Source organism: Hemiscyllium ocellatum, chromosome 21, assembly GCF_020745735.1.
Source record: "Hemiscyllium ocellatum isolate sHemOce1 chromosome 21, sHemOce1.pat.X.cur, whole genome shotgun sequence".
Taxonomy (NCBI): domain Eukaryota; kingdom Metazoa; phylum Chordata; class Chondrichthyes; order Orectolobiformes; family Hemiscylliidae; genus Hemiscyllium; species Hemiscyllium ocellatum.
This window is the reverse complement of record NC_083421.1, coordinates 59225017-59239459: the sequence shown is the minus strand read 5'-3', so window position 1 is coordinate 59239459 and position 14443 is coordinate 59225017. Positions and strand designations below refer to the sequence as shown.

Genomic DNA, 14443 nt, shown 5'->3' with positions numbered 1-14443 from the left:
TTGAGAAAAACTGGAATAAGGGAGTAAACTCTCACTGGTTGGAGTCATATCTAGCATAGAGGAAGAAGCCTGTAGTTGTCAGAGATCAATCACTTCAGTCTAGGGTCATCTCTGCAAGAGTTCCTCAACATTATCTACAAGGTACAAATCAGGAGTGTGATGAAATGTTCACCATTTACTGGAATGAATGCAGCTCCAACAGTACTCAAGAATTTTGATACCATCCAGGACAAAGCAGCTGGCTTGACTGACACTCCACAGAGGTCATAGTTCTCTACCTGCTCACTGGTGTCAGTGGCCAGATTATGTCTTGGCAAAGTGCTACTTGAATGAACTGTGAATTACCCCTTTTATCATTTTATTGATCGAAAATAGACTGATGGGGCTCCAGGCTAGTTTTTTTGTTCTGATTTTCATGCACAGAACTTACCCTAGCAATGTTCCATACTTTTGGGTAGTAACCACAGTTGTAGCTGTAGTGGAGCAGCTTGGCTAGGGGTTCAGCTAGTTATTGAGCACAAGTCTTCAATACTGTTGCAGAACTGTTGTCAGGACCTATAGCCTTTGCGGTGTCCATTACCTTCAGTCTTCACTTGATTATCACTAAGAGCTAATCCAATTGGTTGAAGATTGGCCTCTTTGACACTGGGGATCTCAGGAGAAGAGCATGATGGATCAATTGTCAGTGAAGAAGAATGTCCTGTGTCTCAGAATGACAAAGCAATTGGTCTCTGCATACACTTACACTTGCATAAGTTGTGCAGGCAATGGCCCTTCCCATTAATGTTACGCAAAAGTTCAGCAATACAATGCAAAAATCTGAAAATCTATTCTAACAAAGGGAAACATTAACTCTGCTTTCTCTTTACAAGTCTTGCCAGACCTGTTGAGTTTGTCCAACAATTTCTGTTTTTGTTTCAGAGTTCCTGCATCTGCAATTTTTTAAATTTTCTTTAATGTGAAAATGTTGTTCAGATGCTTGATAATTGATGACCATAGTTTTGATAGCACATTCCAAATACCTGCTACCAAGAACTTGAAATGTTTTATAAGCAGTCACTGCTGCTTATCACCAAGCTCCCATCTTGATCTGCTTCTGTGGTGTGTTCTTTAGCTCAACAAGGTCTTTGTACCTGATGATCCAATACTTATGTTAGCTCCTGTAACATAAGAACTAAACATGAGTAATGTAATACCGTAATATTTAACAGACATTTATTACAGACCCTGGTATCTACTTACATTCCAGTCACACAGACATCGGTATTTGGGCTAAGTTATAAACAGTTGCACACTTTGATCATTTTTTATATTCACTTGTGGGATGTGAGCATCCTGGCTGGGCAAGCATTTATTGCATGTTCCTAATTGCCCCTTGAGAAGGCGGTGGTGAGTTGCCTTCTTGAACCGCTGCAGTTCACCTGCTGTGGGTTGATCCACAATGCCCTTCGGGTGGGAATTCCAGGATCTTGAAGGAAACATGATGTATCTCCAAATCAGCTGGGAGGGAAACTTGCAGGTGGAGGTTCTCTCTTCTTAATAATGTTGTGGGTTTACCAAGGACTGCAACAGCTCAGAAGGTGGCTGACCACTACCTTTTCAAGGGCAATTGAATGTTGTCAATTGTTATGAAGGTGTAGAGGTCTACTGTACCTTTAAGAGAGAGAGGAAGCTAACAAGGACTGACTGAAAGCACAGAGTTTCCTGAGCAAGGTAAAAATGTAACACTTGGTTGAAACAAATAGCTGGAGTTGTATTGCCATAGAACAAAAAACAAATTCAAATTCGGCCAATCAGTTTAAATTATGCTCCAGATACCAAAATCCATTCAAATTTGAATTTTACTTTTCGAGATGAAATCAAATCAATGAAATAATCCAATGTTTTATGATATAAAACTGGACACTAACTGAACAGTTAGTGAGAGAACTGCCAAGAAAACCAAAAGTATAGATGCTAGCCAAATAGCTCTCTGAAAGGTACCTGTTCATATGAAAGACCCATGAAGCAGAATACTGAAGATGACAGAGGAAAATCTGCAGAGGAAGATACAAAAAGAAGATTCAACAGCTGGCTGGTTTTGAAATTTGATTTTTTTTTGTAAATCTTAATCGGTGTTTTTATTGGACCAGTATTGTAGAGTGGGGAGGTAAAAGATAGGCTTAAAAGACAGGAGTCGTAAATAGTTGATTAATGTTCTCTTGTGGACTTAAAGAATAAAATTGTTAATTTTTACTTTAAATAGTGACTTCTGGGATAGTTCTTTCCCTATTGAAATTTAACAGATTATGGCCTGAGTGTTGGGTTTTAATTAGCAGAGGGGTTTACCCATGTCATTGCACAATAAATACTGGCCTAGCCAGTGATGCCGACCTCCTGTGAACAAATAGCAAAAACATACATTCATGAAATTTGGATCAGGAGTAGGCCTTTCAGACCCTGTAGCGTGTCTGCCATTTATTACTGACCTGATTTGGCCTCAAATTCACAAGGCTGCCAGCCTAATAACCATTGACGTCCTTGTTAGTTGAGAATCTGCTTGCTCTGCCTAAAAGCATCTGGGTAAGAGGGAACAGCATTCTGAAGACCAAAGACTCTGAGAGTAAAAATTCCTCCCCGCCACCATCTTCAATGAGAGAAACATTAACCTGTGTCCCTTAATTCTAATCTCTTTCCTGACAGAAAACAACGTTTCAGCATCCATCCTGTCAATTCTGTCAGGATCTGATAAGTTTCAAAAATATCAAATCTCGTTCTCCTAATCTCCAATGGATCAGGCCAACCATATCCAAACCTTTCTTATCAAATAATTCCCCCATATCCCAGTTACCAGTTAAGTGAACCTTCTCTGAACTGATTCTAACAAGTGGATATACTTTATTAAATAAGAAGACCAAAACTGTACACAGTCCTTTAGATGTGGCCTCACTAATGTTCTAATGCAGCTGCTGTAACATATCCTTAGCTTCATGTTCCACCCTCTTTGCAATAAATGACAACATTCCATGTGCCTTCCTGTATCTCTGCATTAATGTTTTGTAATTCATTTACCAGCATAGCCAAATCCCTTTGGGTACCACTCTCCATTTAAAGTGTGCAATAGTTGGAATGAATTGCTTTTTCCATGTGAAACTGACTATCATAACATAAACATTTATTGTAACATTTTGTTCTTCTTCTCACAGATCAGTCCCAGGACACTGACACTGAGCAGAAGGAATAGGAAAAATGCAAGGTCCAGGAGGATGAAGAGGAGGATGTCTACAATGGGAGGAGGGTGAGGAAGCATGGCAAAGTGGCATTGCATAAGCTGTCCCCGTGCTCCATTACAGTAGTGCTGATGTGATAGGGATGTTTGACTGTGATCAACTTTCCTATTTCTCCCTGGGAAATCAGCAATCACCTCTGTTTCCCAGTCCCTCTACCTCTTTGTGAGATGCATTTTACACACACTCTCTCTCTCTCTCTCTCTCTCTGTCACTCTGTCCATCAGCCAGCTGCTCATATTACCATTGATAGGTCTTTAGGCAGGGACTTGCAGTCTGGACTCTGACTTTATGTCAGGGGATGAGATCTCACTTGAAAGGGAATGAGATGAACACCGGGCTCTGTAAGGTCGGGTCAGAAACTGGACCAGTGTGTGGAAGATTTGAAATAAGACTCCAAGAGTCAAACAGCAAGAATAGAGGAGCATCTCAAGTGCTTGTGGATTCTGCAAGGTCCATCAGCCACTGAGTTACTCTCTGTGATTGTCAGGAAGCAGCTGGAAATACTCTGCCACCTCTTCCCCAGGCAAGTGACCCAATTGTCACAAGACACACATCCTGCGGCTGACACCAGTGCCCATCTTTCCTTGTGGAGACCAGTCTGGCCATGAAGAGCAAACTGCTGCCCTGTAGGAAGTGATCATCTCCTTGCACACACCTTATCCTGCATGACTTGGTGCCCAACTCACAGGTCCTTCAGAATTGCTGAGGATGATTCCCTAGCGTGCAGCCAGCAGCTGCTCCATCATAAGAGTTAGCTATTGGTCACTATGGGTCCACAGCCTCTCAAAGCAACAATGTGGAACCCAATTTCCAACATCCTCAGAGCAACCAACACATCAGATGCTGGTATTAGGCCAAGGATTTTGCATGTAGGAACATGGGGCTCACAAAGGCAAAGACTATTGGCTCTCCTGCAGTGTCTACCTCCTGCCACATAGTCTGGACAGCTTCACAAAAGTTTCAAAATCTTCTAAACAGTTTAATGCATTTTTCTAAGCGTTCATCTTTTGGAAGTTGCAAATTGTTGCATAGTGTTGTTTCTTAGGATTGATGTTGATGATGTTAAATTATTTCAAACTTTTGATACTTTGAAACTGTTTAAGTTCCTTTGAGCAAATCCAACTTTGCAAGTGTTTGCAGATCTGCACAATTTTTAAGATAAGTTGTAGCTTTTCATTTGGCTATCCCAATGCAGTGTTGCCCTTGCTGCAGAATTGCCAGTTAGTGATGTATACATGTTCATTGTGGAACATTTGTTAATAAATCCTGTTATTTCCCCGTTCTTGGACTATTTAGAATAATAAGCACTACCTTTTGGTTGAATCCTTTTGATGAGAATGTACAGTTTCTGAGTTCAAGTTGTGTCAAAATTTGGTGCTTAAATTGTAATGTAAAATGATTTTTGAGAAGATTTGTAGCTCAGGTTGATGATAAGTGTGTAAGTTAGCTTGCTGAGCTTGGAGGTTTGTTTTCAGACATTTCATCACCATACTAGGTAACATCGTCAGTGAGAGTCCCTGGTGAAGTGCTGATGGTACGTCCCACCTCTCTATTTATAGGTCTTGGTTTTTTAAGGTGGGTGATGTAATGTAAAATAAATGTACCATTATTTAATTTGCTATTCCGTTTCCCAATGTTCACACTGCATTGGGAAATCAATCCAAATTACTCCAGACAAAGTCCAAACTTCCTGGGTTTTCTTCTGATCCTCCTATTTTATTTCAAACACAGATGTATTAATGTTGTGGGATAGTGCTAGTTGAATTTGCCAGTGAGCAAGATTAGTAATACTAAATTTTCTCACATAGAAACAGACAATAGGAGCTTGACTAGATCATCTGGCCTTTCAGGCTTGATCCACCATTCAGTACAATCATGGCTGATCCAACTTGGTCCCCTGTTCCCACTTTCACACCATACCCTTTAGCACAAAGAACTAAAACTATCTCCTCCTTGAAAAGAATTGGAACACTGACCTATTTCTAACAAATGTCAAAGTTGTGACTATGGATGGATGGACAATGAAAACCATTATGATGGAAGGTGAACATCCCTTTGTTTTATTTTCAAAAGTTTCTGAACTTAAAAGAACTGAATAAGATAGTGCTGTGACTGGAGAAAAGGTCAGGTAGATCTCAATGAATATGAGATCCCTAATTTGGCTGTTAACCTGAGCCAATCAGGGAGCCCTGGCTGACGGAGTTAAATAGGAGATTCAGGGAGTCTTCTCATCCTAGGGACTGACTCTGACCCAGTTGGTTGGATCCCATATACTGTGTACAAGTAAATAAAGAGTAACTTGTTGATGGGATACCAGCCACGATTCAGTTATTTCAGATAGACAATGTCTCATACCACTCACCTGATAAGATAGTTTTCATTGGTTCAATTTAACAGTTACACCAGAAATCTGGTACAAGATGGTGAAAACAGCCAGCAATGTGAAATTATAAGGGAATGATCTTTATAAGGAAATGATCTTCAGTAGCTCAACACAAGCTTTGTTGACATGTCTAGAGGCCTGTTTTCCACTGATTCCATGCAATTAGTGAAACTATTGAAAAGTATGAATGGCTAATTTTAAGATGTTTCCATCCTTTCTACTGTCTTTAAAAAAGTCTAAATAATATTTGTTATCACAAATAATTTTGAAGAGTTACTCTGACTAATATTGAGAGGGCTACCCCATGAAAGAGAAAAAAGCTTCTTTGAGCTTTTTTCCTACTCCCTGATCCCTTGAGCAACAGGTAATCACTAACTGGAACCAAAAGGACAAAACAAGACAGAACAGGAACCTATTCCATCTCTGTTCACCTTTTTTGTCCTATGCCTACCACAAGGGGAACAATAATAAACTGTATTTAAACAGCAGCAGAAACTTATCTTCGAAGTCTGTGCATTTTTCCCACTATGACCATATTCCTTGATGTCATCAGTTTCTAGAGATCTATTGTTTCTATCTAGAACCTGTTTAATGATTGAGTTTCTACAGCCTCCAGAGATAGAGAATTCTAATGACTCACCATCATGTGAGTCAAAAAATTTCTCCTATCCTCATTCTTGAGTGGCCTGCCTCTTATTCTGAGGATGTATCCGCTCGTTGTAGAATCACCAGCTAAGGGAAACATCAAACCCACATTCATTTCATCATATCCTGTAAAACGTTTATGAGTCTCAATGAGATCATCTCTCATTCACAAACTCCAGAGAATCCAGTCCCAGTTTCCTTAATTTCTGAATCAATTGGTCTCAATTAGTCCTTCATCAGCCTCTGTTCAACTGCAAATCCATGTGGCGTCTATTAAAAGTTTTGAGACTGGTCTGTCACTCACCATGAGCAGGGCATTGGAAGACCTACTGGTGTTCTAGAAGAGAATATGCTGGAGCATAGTAGGAAGAAAAAGCAATGGGTGTTTAACATTAACATTTTGTACATGTCTGAAGTTTGAAGGATATGTAAAGCTTGGCTTGCTCCATAGACGCAGGTAATGGATGTAATCTTCTGTTGTCTGGCTCGTGCATCACAACACAACAATTAAGGTTTTTTTTAGCCAGCTGTATAGTTCTTTTTGCCAGACGCATTTAATCACATTAAATACATTGGAAGCATCTGTTACCTCTGGGCTGGAAATTTCCACATGATAAATACCTAGGACTGAGTTAGAGTCCAGCTTTGGCAAAGCACAACAGTCCTTCAGTTTGTTTACCTCTCCATCACTAATCCCTTGTTGTGGTTCCTATGGCCTCTTTGCAGAGCATTGCAGCTGCTACTTAATCAATTGACCATCTACACTGCTGAAAGGCTACCAGAGCCAGCTCAATAGTACTTTGCGGACAGGTTTCTCTTTGAAGTGTGCTGTCATTGCTGAAACATAACATATTCAACGATTGACAGATATATGCAAAGGGATTAAAGAAAGATGTGAACATTTAGGAAGGATTTAGGGCCAACAATTCTGATGAATTGCTGGGCAGTGAGTTTTTATATACAGCAACATCTTTCAAATATAGATTCAGGTTGAGCCAAGTTGCTGAGGAAGATCTCTTTCTGTATGGTTGCCCATGTTTAACTCATTAACATGAATGTAGGTACCCTGCATTAAGTCATTGGGAGCATTCTGTGACCACTGGGCATAGCTAAATACATCATTACTTTCAATACAGGGTTGAAAGTTTTACCAGTTGTAATTTCCAGGCTGTCATTCAGGGTCCTCTCTTTTCTGAGAGAGTTGCATGACTTTTCTTGCTTAAAATTGGGATTGATAAATTTATGCTGATTAACAGGGTCAAGGGGTATGGAGCAAATGGACATTGTGACTTTTTAAAAATTCATTCATGGGACGTTAGGCATCATGAGCTAGGCCAGCATTTATTGCCTAGAGGGCAGCTAAGGGTCAACACATTGCAATGGGTCTGGAATCACGTGTTGGCCAGATCAAGGAAGGAAGGCAGATTTCTTCTCCAAAGGGCAGAAATGAGCCAGATAGGATTTGTAACAACAAATGTTGCTCAACACAAATTAAAAACTGTGTTGTTAAGCCAGTGGTTGCATGCCACTATTAAGTTAACTTTTCTTGGTGAATTTAGCTGACCTTTGTGGTGATTTTGTGAGGTTGAAAGCTAATCTAATGACTGAGATTGCAGTGATTCTGGATCAGTGGTGCTGGAAGAGCACAGCAGTTCAGGCAGCATCCAACGAGCAGCGAAATCGACGTTTCGGGCAAAAGCCCTTCATCAGGAAGATTGCAGTGAGTTTTGTTCAGGCTAAAACAGTGCGGAATAAAAACTGAAACAGTCCTGAAAACACTCAGCAGGTCAGGCGGCATCTGTGGAGTGAGAGACAAAGTGAATATTTAGGATCGATAATCTTTCCTCAGAATTATAATCAGGATGGAATGAACCTGACAGTTTTGGGTACTTCATAGGGAGAGTACAGGAATCAGGAATGTTTCTTTGCTCAAAAGTGGGGATGGGGCATATAGTCATTCCTTGGGATTTTGACATAGAATAGAATGCCAACATTGTGGAAACAGGCCATTAGGCCCACACCAACGCTCTAAAGAGTATCCTACTCAGAAGCATTCCTCTAACTAATGCACCTAACCTACACATCTCTGAACACTATGGGCAATTTAGCAAACCTAAACATCTTTGGACTGTGGGAGGGAACCTGAGAAAACCCAAACAGACACAGGGAGAATATGCAAACTCCACACAGACAGTTGCCCGAGGCTGAAATCGAACCTAGATCCCTGGCGCTGTGAGGCAGCACTGCTAACCACTGAGCCACCATGTCATGTGTCCAATTATACTAGTCGGATCTATAAGGCCAACAGAGACCTTGCAGCCTCAGAGTTGCAGTTGCAGTAAAGGTTAAAAGATGGAGAGGGTTTATCAACAAGAAGGTAAAAACAATGACTGCAGATGCTGGAAACCAGAGTTTAGATTCGAGTGGTGCTGGAAAGGCACAGCAGTTCAGGCAGTATCTGAGGAGCAGTAAAATCGACATTTCGGGCAAAAGCCCTTCATCAGGAATACAGGCAGAGTGCCTGAAGGGTGGAGAGATAAATGAGAGGGGGTGGGGTTGGGGAGAAAATAGCACAGAGTACAATAGGTGAGTGGGGGAGGGGATGAAGGTGATAGGTCAGGGAGGAGGGTGGAGTGGATAGGTGGAAAGGAAGATAGGCAGGTAAGACAAGTCATGGGGACAGTGCTGAGCTGGAAGTTTGGAGCTGGAGTGAGGTGGGGGAAGGGGAAATGAAGAAATTGGTGAAGTCCACATTGATGTCCTGGGGTTGAAATGTTCCTAGATTTCCTCCAGGCGTCTGGTGGTGAGGGTGTGGCAGTGAAGGAGGCCCAGGGCCTCCATGTCCTTGACTGAGTGGAAGGGGGAGTTGAAATGTTGGGCCACAGGGCGATGTGGTTGATTAGTGTGGGTGTCCCAGAGATGTTCCCTAAAGCGCTCTGCTTTATCAACAAGAGGCCCACTCTCAGGTTGCTTTTTAAAACCTTTAATGAACAAACATGAAGAGCAGCCAAACCATTGCCTCTGGGATTTGAAGGGTGAGGGTGTTAATCATATCTAGAGAGTCACCTTTGGCTGCACCCGCATTGGCAGGGAGGGCAATTGGTTTGTCTCCTGGCACAGCAGTTTGCTGAATGGTACTTGTCTCTAATCTCGGATCTAATTTGTATTTGTGCCACATCAGCTGTTTTGAAAATCCTACTCTTCTCTTATTTTGACCAGGGCTCTTAATGGGCTAACTGAGCTGCTGTTCTTTCAGGGGTGATTAGCCTTACTGTCCCTGTATCCATCACAGCCAAAGCACTGGTACTGTGGGGTGAAGGAAACTGACGTTCCTAACCTCTTCGGAATCTGAAGAACCCATCTGCTTTTCTCTTCACAGAAGTTCCTTAGACAGGCTGGGGATTTCCAACATGTACAGTGGAGTCATGGAGGTCTACAGCAGAGAAACAAAAGGCCCTTCAGCCAGTCAAAAACAATGCCTCCCCCCCACCACACCCCCAACCCCCCCTCCCCCTCAACCCCCCCACGACCCCCCAACCATTCTAACCCATTTTCAGCACTTGGTCCATAGCTTTGTATGCTTTGCCATTGCAAGTAGACTTGCAAATGCTTCCTAAATTTTAACAGCTTCTGCCTCTGCCACTCTTAAAGGTCTTTGCCTCTACCATCCTTACAGGCACAGTGGATTCCAGATTCCCATCACTGTCTGTGTGAAAAACAAATTCCTACATCCCCTTTAAATGTCCTGCCCCTTACTATAGGACCACAAGATATAGAAGCCAAATTAGGCCATTTGACCCATCGAGTCTGCAGCACCATTTCAACATGGCTGATATGTTTCTCAACCCCATTCTCCTGCCTTCTCCCTGTAACCTTTGATCACTCTAACAATCAAAAAATCTATCTCTGTCTTAAATACACTCAGTGACGTGGCCTGCGTAGTCTTCTACGGCAATGAGTTCCACAGATTCCCCACCCTCTGGCTGAAGAAATTCCTCCTCATCTCAGTTCTAAAGGGTTGTCCCTTCACTCTGAGGCTGGGCCTTGGGTCCTGGTCTCTACTACTGGTGGAAACATCTTCTCCACATCTACTCTATCCATCTCTCTCCGTATTCTGTAAGTTTCAATGGGATCTCCCCTCATTCTTCTAAACTCCATTGAGTACGGATCAACTGCTCTTCATATGATAAGCCCTTCATTCCTGGGATCATTCTTGTAAACCTCCTCTGAACCTCTTCCAACACAAGCACATCTTTCCTTAGATACGAGTCCCAAAACTGCTCCCAATATTCCAAATACGGTCTGACCACAGCCTTATCCATCCCCTGCAGTACATCCCTGCTCTTGGATACCAACTCTCTTGAAATGAATGCCAACATTGCATTTACCTTCCTAACTGCCAATTGCAGGGAAATAGTGAGGACTGCAGATGCTGGAGATCAGAGCTGAAAAATGTGTTGCTGGAAAAGCGCAGCAGGTCAGGCAAGGAGCAGGAGAATCGACGTTTCGGGCATAAGCCCTTCTTCAGGTGCCAATTGCACCTGTGTATTCATCTGAAGAAAATCCTGGACTAGGAATCCCAAGTCGCTTTGTGCTTCAGATTTTCAAAGCCTTTTTCCATATAAAAAAAGTCTACATCTCTATTGTTCCTACCAAAGTGCATAACCTCACACTTTGCCACACTGTATTTCATTTGTCACTTCTTTGCCCACTCTCATAATCTGTCCAAGTTCTTCTATAGCCTCCAGCTTCCTCAACACTACCTGTCCCTCCACCTATCTTTGTCACATCTGCCAACTTAGCAACAATGCCCTGAGTTTCTTCATCAAGGTAATTAGTGTATAATGTAAATAGTTGTGATCCCTGCAGAACTCCACTAATCACCAGCTGCCATCCTGAAAAAGACCCCTTTATCTCTACCCTCTGCTTTCTACCAGTCAGCCAATCTACTATCCATGCCTGTATCCTCTCTCTAAAACTATGGGCTGAAAATGTGTTGCTGGAAAAGCGCAGCAGGTCAGGCAGCATCCAAGGAGCAGGAGAGTCGACGTTTTGGGATTCCTGAAGAAGGGCTCACACCCGAAACGTCAACTCTCCTGCTCCTTGGATGCTGCCTGACCTGCTGCGCTTTTCCAGCAACACATTTTCAGCTTTGATCTCCAGCATCTGCAGACCTCACTTTCTTCTAAAACTATGGGGTCTTATTCAGCAGCTTCCTGTGCGGAACCTTGTAACAGGCCTTCTGGAAGTCCTGAAATCCCCGGTCACTGGTTCTTCCACCATGGGAAAAGTTTCTTCCTATTTATCCTATCTATGCCCCAGATAATTTTGATACATTGGCTTGGGTGGGAGTGGGGAGCAATGGTGGTTTGGAGTGTGGGATAGTAAAGGTTTGAGACAAAGATATGTCAACAGCATTTTTATCTAATTCTTTTTTTCACAAGATGTAGGTATTGTCACAAAACCAACATTTGTTGGCGATCTCTTGTTGGCCTTGAACAGTAGGGTTCCATCAATGGCTTTTGATAGTTTTAAGATCACCTTTAACAAGACCAGCTTTCAATTCCAGGTGTATTGGTTGTATTTAAACTTCACCAGCTTCTGATGGTGTGATTCAAACCCATATCCTCATTATGACCCAGGGATACAAAGGAACAGGGATACTCAGTAGATCTGGTAGCATCTGTAGAGGGACAGAGTTAATATTTTGTGTCTGAAGTGACTCTTGTTCAGCATAAGTCCGGTGATACTACCGCAAGACCATAATGTTCCCAGACTTTTCGTCCCCGTGCACTCGCAATAAGTTTTAAAAAGGGAAGAGTTAGACTTCCTACAGTATGGAAACAGGTCCTTCAGCGCAACTAGTCCACACCAACCCTCCAAAGATCCATTCCTCCTGAATGAGGCACCTAACTCTATGGGCAATTTAGTCTGACCTGCACATTTTTGGACTGTGGGAGGAAACCCACGCAATATGCAAACTCCACACAGACATTTACGCTGGGCTGGAATCGAACGTGGGACCGTGGTGCTGTGAGACAGCAGTGGTAACCATTGAGCCACCGTTAAGTTTTGTTTTGCAGTATAAGTGATACCTTAGATGGATTTTCTAATCGCATCAAACCCTTGTTCGTGAATTTGTGACAAATAATGGCAACATAGTCGTTTTATAAATGTCTCTTTGTTACCTTATTATACTTGTCATTTTTACGAATCATTCTGCCCTATTTGACTGCTCGATTTCCAATGTAGTGGCTGACTTTGCTTCCTGAATGTTTATTTGCCCGATATTTGCTGCTCGGGGTGATGGGAGGATTGAAAAGTATAAGAGTAGGAAGTGAAGGGAAGTTGTGCCTGTCTTCAGTGTTTGATGTGACTGGTTTGAATGTGAGTAATCCATCCAGCTCCACTGGTGAGTGCGGACAGAGGAGAGGTTGCTGGCGAAAAGCCACAGAGTGAGCTCGATCCCTTCAAAGGTTTGGACTTTGCCGCCACTTGTGGCGCCCAAGACAAGCTCGGGAGGGAACAAGCTTCCTTCGAGCATCGCCCTGCCTCCGGAGAAGACCGCAAGTCGCTAGCAACAGCCGCAAGTGCCCACACAGCAGATTCGGGACAAGACTCCAGAGTAGGTCGGTGCCCGCGACCTCAAGGTAAGGATTCAAGCTCAAGCAGTCTCGTTTAGTAAATCACACTGACTACACATTTCAATCTGTCTCTTTTTCAGAGTGCTGAAAAGTGCTTATGCCAAGTATAATATCACCAGAAACCTTTATAATTGACAGCTACCTTGCTATTTTTAAACGCATATTGTTCAACGTAGACATATGTGTACCATGTAGATTATGCATCAGCTAGATAGATCTGTTTTCAAATTTGGAAATGTGTTTTTAATGCGTAGTTCAACAGCTACCATAAGCTGTCATTAAAAAAAATTCTACCCTGTAAACTTTAAGAGTTGATTGGCTTTAACTTGCTTAACACGTTTTCAATGCAGGACTGACTAATCTGTTTTATTTCCTGTATAGATGAATTTAGTGATAACTGCTTTATCTGTGTAGTTTTTTTTAAAGCTTTTTAAAAAGAAGACACGTGTATCTGTATTATTGGCTATTTTTATAGCAAATCTGTTACAGTAATTATTGTAAAACAGCTGCTGTTTTTCAAAAAATGGCCATTTGCTGTTTATGATTTATCTAAGTGTATAATATTTTAAAGTGGATTAATAGCTTTTGAAGCTTAACATTCATTAAGGGAATCACCCTTAAATTGGGGGATGGGGCACCAATGGGCTGGTTGGGAAGGTTTTTATTCACTAAAAACAGGTGTTGAAAACTAACCGTTGTATGAGTTTTGTTTGTCTTAAAACTTTACTTCTTGAGCCACAACTCACAGGAGAGTTGAGAGCTGATTTGCAGCTTGCATCTGTATCTGCTCTGCCCTGTCTGTTGCTGTCAATAAGAGCCGGAGCCGCTTGGCACATTCAATCATAAAGCCCATTAATTTTTTATTTCCTTCCAATTCACTACCTAAAAATATCCTGCTCATGAAAACCTGTTATGAATGGTTGTGCATCTTTCTTTATGAACACTCCAGGAACATCAAAGCAGCCAGTGGTCATAAATATTGCTTCAAAGGAACTCATTTTTAGGTTTAGCTTCTCTGTCCTCCTACATATTATTCTAAATGGCCAACGTGAACTGAAGACAGTGATTTTCATCTTGGGTTTCAAAACCTTGTAAATGTTTCAGTCATTTAGCTTGCATTTTAGTTTCCACAATTTAATGGCAGTTTTGCAGTTTATAACTCTCCTTAAAGTCCTCTGGAAAGTATTCAGTATTATCAAGATAAAAACTTTCAGTTGTCAAAAATTTTCCAGTGCTTGGTATGGTATCCTTCATGTGCTTATCATCAATCCATTTGGAATCTGGGACTAATTGACAATGTCACTTAACATAAAATATCACTTCATTTAGTATCTGTTAATAATTAATTTATGTCAAAGAAAGACAGATTTGAAATTCTCTAAAACTTCTGACTAAAGCACGTTGGAATTTAATGAATGAAGTACTTTTGAATTGTAGTCACTGCCATAATTGAGGAGATGCAACAACCAATCTGAACACAAGAAAGTTGTCCAAACATAATA

General features: G+C 41.7%; 1 protein-coding gene across 1 annotated transcript in view; it reads left to right on the top strand.

Moving 5' to 3' along the window:
• Window positions 1-12860: 12860 nt before the first annotated feature.
• The window catches only part of LOC132825767 (centrosome-associated protein 350-like), a 34612-nt gene continuing 33029 nt past the window's right edge, over window positions 12861-14443 (top strand). The window contains exon 1 of the mRNA XM_060841230.1: window positions 12861-12947. The gene's annotated coding sequence lies outside the window, so the exon portion shown is untranslated. The remainder of the gene's footprint in view (window positions 12948-14443) is intronic.